Source organism: Thermobia domestica, chromosome 5 (genome assembly GCF_964235325.1).
Source record: "Thermobia domestica chromosome 5, izTheDome1.hap1.1, whole genome shotgun sequence".
In the NCBI taxonomy this organism is placed as follows: domain Eukaryota; kingdom Metazoa; phylum Arthropoda; class Insecta; order Zygentoma; family Lepismatidae; genus Thermobia; species Thermobia domestica.
Window position 1 is genome coordinate 192,946,223 of NC_137458.1, and position 6,000 is coordinate 192,952,222.

The 6,000-nt window shown below is 37.0% G+C and overlaps 1 long non-coding RNA gene across 1 annotated transcript in view; it reads right to left on the reverse strand.

Moving 5' to 3' along the window:
• The window catches only part of LOC145686324 (uncharacterized), an 87,315-nt gene extending 81,560 nt beyond the window's left edge, over positions 1 to 5,755 (reverse strand). Inside the window, exon 1 of the long non-coding RNA XR_014131588.1 lies at positions 5,690 to 5,755. This is a non-coding gene — a long non-coding RNA (uncharacterized LOC145686324). The remainder of the gene's footprint in view (positions 1 to 5,689) is intronic.
• Positions 5,756 to 6,000: the final 245 nt, after the last annotated feature.

Here is a 6,000-nt window from a genome sequence, read left to right on the forward strand (position 1 = left end):
CCTAAGAATTTATTTATTTATTTATTTATTCATATTTAAAATAATTTATGAATACATCGATTGACAAATGCCTTATCTTCGAACAATATCATAAAAGAGCAAAAAATAAAAATTTATGCATTTGCATCAAACAGTAATTTACAGCAATATATGATTGTAAAAATATGTAAATAAGTTTCGGAAATATAGCGTATAGTATGTAGTATTTAGAAACAATGGATAACAATATAATATATGTAAAATTTCTCTGAACAGTTGATATATTATTTTTATTATTCTATTGTTCGCTTGTTTCTGTTCCACTAGAGAAGAAACACCTCCTCCAGTTCCTTTCCGGGTGGCAACGTACCAAGAACTGACGAAACGTTGCCACGTTGGACCGCAATGGATATACGTTGGAATAAGAAGGATGCTGAACGAACATCTCCAGAAACGATAGATATGCGTCTGCCTACCTCTCTGATAAAATCAAGGCTTCTAGAGCCCCATGCTCCACTGGTCTCGATAGCTATTGGAGCAAATATAAATTTATCGAGGAGATTATTGTATTTTCTTTCCTTTTCTGTCTCTCTACGTCTAGCAACTTCTCCAGCATTCACAACGGTCAACGGCAGGCTTGAATGGGCGAATGTGTCCGAACATGTAAAATCCCATACTAGAGATTTGCCTCTCTTCCAAGGTATTAATGTCATGCCATCAGGTCGTTTACCATCGGAACGACAACAGCCTGACGGTTCACGAATCGAAGGAATTCCTGCCGTCGTGAGGGCTCGCAAAATGATGTCATTAACAGATGAATGTCTGGTGTTTCTGCCTATGCCTTTATTTATTTATTTGTTAATAATGTAGTTTCATTTGTGAATAACACCAAAGCTGATTGAACCTTTGACTCACGTTGCTCCCGCTCAGCGGCTTTTGTACAGTTTTCAGTGCAATGCCCATAAATAATAATTGTTGCTTTCGTTCCTGAGTTTGTGAGTTCATAGGACACATACGAGTTGTGCACGTCAAGGTATGTTCCATATTGTGGCCAAACAACATGATGTTGAACCATCTATAACGTACACATCCTAACACCTCCATCTATAACGTACACAGTGTTTTCAAATTGAGTTTTAAAATTTTTCCGATATTCAAACATGTCGTACAAAGCGGACTTTTTCGTTTTTCTCATGGACATTTCTGTGAAAAGAGAAAGTGAATAGGGTGCAAGCTCGTAAGCAAAACACTGCTGGAGTTCAATTTCAGACTTCTACTCATATGATTCAGTTGCAGTATGGCGTTTACATCCAGTGGCTCATCACGGATACGCATCTTTTTGTTTAAGTTTCACATTTCCAAAAGTCCGTCCAAACATTCCTTCCATAGCAGCCAATCCGATTTCCTTAGATTTATCAGTTGACCATTTCATTATCTACCATGGCAGTGCTTAGGGACGCGAGCTCCGGATATGAAGGGAATGGAGAATGCTGGCAAACCAACGCAAGAATTTCTTTAGATGTAATATATCACGCGATTGACTGCTTTAGTACAGGTCCACATGCCGACCAGTGTGAAGTTCTTGCCTATCTTTGTTTCATAATTTTTCAAGACATTCTCGTAAGTGGCACGCTGCTGGCATACTTGACACACACCTAGATATTATCTTTTCAGTTATGCCTCTTCTATGGGTCAGTCCACCGCTGCTCTTCATTGCTCTCGCTAAAACCTGCTCAGTCGTCATATCAGACCATGTGCCACTCCAAAATATATCTTTTCTACGAATAGTGAAGTAACCGTCTCCTGTAAATAGCTGGAACTCATGAAGATCCATTTCATCCTCCAACCGCAACATTTCTTGTAACTATAGATGTGCGTACTTGGCATACAAAAGATCCTCAGCTGCATAGAAGTATGGTAACATTTCTCACATGCAGTGAAGATGAATATTCAAGTCTCCAGTTCTTTCGAACCAAAAGACGCATAATTTCTACAAGCTGAAAGTACAAAGCGAATAACTTAGAGATACGGCTTGTTTCTGCACCAGCGTCAATGAATAACTTCAGGTTATTTGCAATCTTGATTGACTATGTTTGAATGTTGAACCACTACATCTGAATCGATATCTTCTTCAGTCATCAGAGGAATACAAACATCTCGCAATTGACGCTCAAACTCCTCAGTGGCGTCTGATTCATTAAATAAACAGTATATATTGCAATTGCTAACTGTGTTTAAAAAATTAGCTCGCAAAGCACGAGCAATAAGAATGGCCTGGCTTTATCTGTGGCATGGAGTTACTAGCATACACACGAGACCAAAGTACCTCAATGCCACTACCTTTCATTATATATGCAACTGTTTCCATAAATGACATTATAGTGTGGAAAACACCCAAGTCTAACGGTAATTCAGCAGAATTTCTACATGCTGCTACAATGTCACATGCTTTAGAATACAAAGGTTGATCAAACGTGACTAAGCACGCTTTTTTGCTTCTTTTCTGCACATTCTTTGCTGGCAAACATCAGCGCCGAGTATACAGCATCCATGCTTATAGGCTGAAGATTGATGAAAGGTTGAATTACTACTTAATATGCTTGGTACTTATGGTTGTTGCTTGTCACCAGCTGCATAAATCCATTCCAATTCGGGCAAATTGGTGTCTTCAACCACTTGAGAATCATCCATGTTACATCGTACAGAAGGTGGATTTCAGTTTAGATATTCAGAACAAGAAGGTATCTTATATCTTCAATGATTAAATCCGAAAGACTATTACCTTTGCGTGTGTACGTTAAAAGTGGTATATTCCATTCATTCTTTGACAGTGTACGTTTTTTGAGCCCAGGTATTGGACGACTGAATATGAATGGACAACATTAGGAGGTATCCTCGTACCAGCAAGAATGACCAAGGAACCCGCTTCGTGTAATATCCTGTAACTGTAAAAAGGGCTGTAAAAGTATGTACGGTTGTCGGAAAGCAGGAATTGTGTGCTCTAATTTATGTCAATGTCGAGGAATTGGATGCATGAATGCAAAACCAAATGATGAAGACCATAGAGATGAACGAGATAATGATAACCTCATCGATTTCTAATAAAATAAGTTCGAATGTTATTAAAGTGCATACTAACGTGTAATGTAAATATTAAGTTGATTTGAAGAATACTAGGAGGAAAATTTCATTTTAGTTATAAACAAGACATTTTTAAAAAATTACATTCAAATGACTATTGTAGTTGAGTTATTTTTAGTGTGTGAATTACGATTTTCCTATGAATAGGAGACTACCAATTTCTGCTACTTTCTAATGCTGTCAATAAATGATTTTTGTGCTATATTTAAGTGATGTAAAACTATGTATCATAAAAGCTTACTCCATTGGGAAAAACGTTGGCCATTTTAAGAGTAAATTAATAATGATGATAGTGAAAACGGTAACTGAGTTTTGTTAACATACGATAATTGTCAGTGTTGCAAGCTTTAAAGAATTTATTGCGAAAATCACTAGAACCGTAAAAGAAGGTGACTAGAACCGTGAAAGTGTGTCACCTTATGCACTTTTGTACAAAGAGGTCAGAAAGTAACATAAGTTATATTTTTTGTCGGCTTGTATTGCACCGATTTGTGTCATTGTTGGCAATGATGGAGATAAATATCAACGACATCTGTTGGTGGTGTTTCGTTGGAGTGTAATAACTGTCAGTGTTGCAAACTTCTCATGATTTCTGAAAATATATCTTTTTTAAATAAAAGAGCTGTTTTCTTCTTCCTCTTCTTCTAGAAATTTAGCACGATGGGCATATATGTTATTTACTTAGATTTTCTCTCTTTCAAGCTTTCCAACCATATATGATTCATGGTTTTGTGATAATTAGAACGGTGGCTAGAGGAATAAACATAAAGGGTGACGATTTCCATAAATTCCTTGTCGTCGTCTAAAGATGGCGGACATTTTTCAAAATTGCGGGAAAAGCTACAGTGGGATTTTAGGGGACTTTTAGTATGTTATTCCTGACACATCCCCCTACTTCCATACCAATTTTCAGTTGTTACTAATTTGTTCCTTTCTCAATCCTATCTTTACTGGACTACATACCAAATTCTCAAGCTGGATTATCACCTCTTTTCTGTCCGCGACTGCTTACTCAGTATATTCGCAGCTAACCTCTATATTCCAGAGGCCTTCTCCTCGATCCACAACCTGAGGACGCGCCGTGCCGTGGTGACAGGAAGACTACATTTTATGGAAATTAATACAGCTATATTTCAGAAATACAGAAGGTACTGATTATCCGAACACTGCTTTAAAACACACAGGAACAATCAATATGCTCGGATATATGGATGCATATTAAGACTGTAAAAGCTTCGATGCCGTGAAAATCGTTAATTAGAGACTAGTGTCAGTGTAGTATTACATAAATGCATCGTACGTTTGACTATCCGAACTATTCTTGATGTCTCACATTGTTTTGTCTCATAGATATATAACTTTATAATATTTTTGTAAGTGATTCTACTCTTTACCCGTTCTCTGCCAATAGCAACTGTATGAATTCATAATACAAAACTGAAATACAGAAGAATAAAATAAAAAACAATAATGTGATATTTCGCAGGGCATCTTATGTAAAGGGCGCTTGTATTCTTCACAGGTTCTGTACTACCAGTCAGTATTTGAATTTATTATACAAAGCTCGTATACAGGATAACTAAAACCACTCATCTATAATGTGATGTTTCGTAGTGCGCCTTATGTAAAGGGCGCACTGTACCTTTCACGGGTTCTTCGCAAACAGTAACTGTGTGTATTTATTGTACAGAACTGTGCTATACAGATTGGTAAATAAAATCGTTCATCCTTGATGTGGTCTCGGAAGGGCGCCTAATGTAAAGGGCGCACTGCACCTTTCACGGGTTCTTTACCAATAAAACTGTAAGAATTTATTACTAAAAACTTGTAACTTTATTTATACTGTGATATTTCGGAGGGCGCACCGGGCGGTGTCCCGGTGGGCCAGCACGGGCCTGCTTTAGCGTCATTATTGGTTGTTGGGGGTTATTTTGTATTCCAACTTGATAATCTTTAGTTATTGTTAAATCAACGATCTCAATCGGTCCATTAAAAGTTGTTTGTTGGAATTTGTTGGTTTAATATCTCTCTATAATTATTGCTGTTCAGTGAAACAATTTGCTGGGAGTTAGCTTGATTTTGAAATTTTTTGGAATTATTACAATTTTCAGTTTTCTGAGATTAAATCTTCTTGGACCGAATTAAGTCGTTTTACTTCTGTTTATGATCTTTTGCGGATTACTAATTTAATTGGTTTGAGTTCTCGATTTGGAAATTAGCGTCCCAGTCCAAGCCCGTAGCCAGCCCAAAAATGTAGAGGGGGCCCGGTAGAAGTTAGGGGGGCCGAGCCAACCATATAATCAAATAGTAACATCAGCAATTCATCATATCTGCTCTTGAATGCTTAAGTATTTTGCTTCTACTTAATTCTATTATCCCCCTCTACACACACACATTAAGTTAACATTCTGTAATCTACATAAAAACGTGAATTTTATTAAATGGGTATTACTAACTACAGAGTTAGAATTAAAATATAAATGTTTTAATAGTCCCACTGTAATACTAACATTAAGATTAAGAACGAGCGATGATCTACTGTGAAATAAGGAAATTCAACTTTACTTACGCTCTTGTTTAGAGTTAACTTGCGAAGTTGACCTTCCATTTTTATTAAAATTTTGAAAATTTACCTAGAAGAAAATGATAATTTGATTGCTTGTGTGGTTGATGACATGTTAGTGAAGCGTAACTTATGTGTAAAACCTTTTGATAAAGCGGTTATAAAGACGAGACTGATTCGCAAGTAGAGGGAACTACTTGTCTCTAGGTTCAGGACGGTTGGATTGTGGATAATTTTCGGGCAAACATGCCTGCAAGCGTACAGGGTCTTTGCGCTGGATGTGAATTGACAGTACTAACATTTGTAAAACACGATGT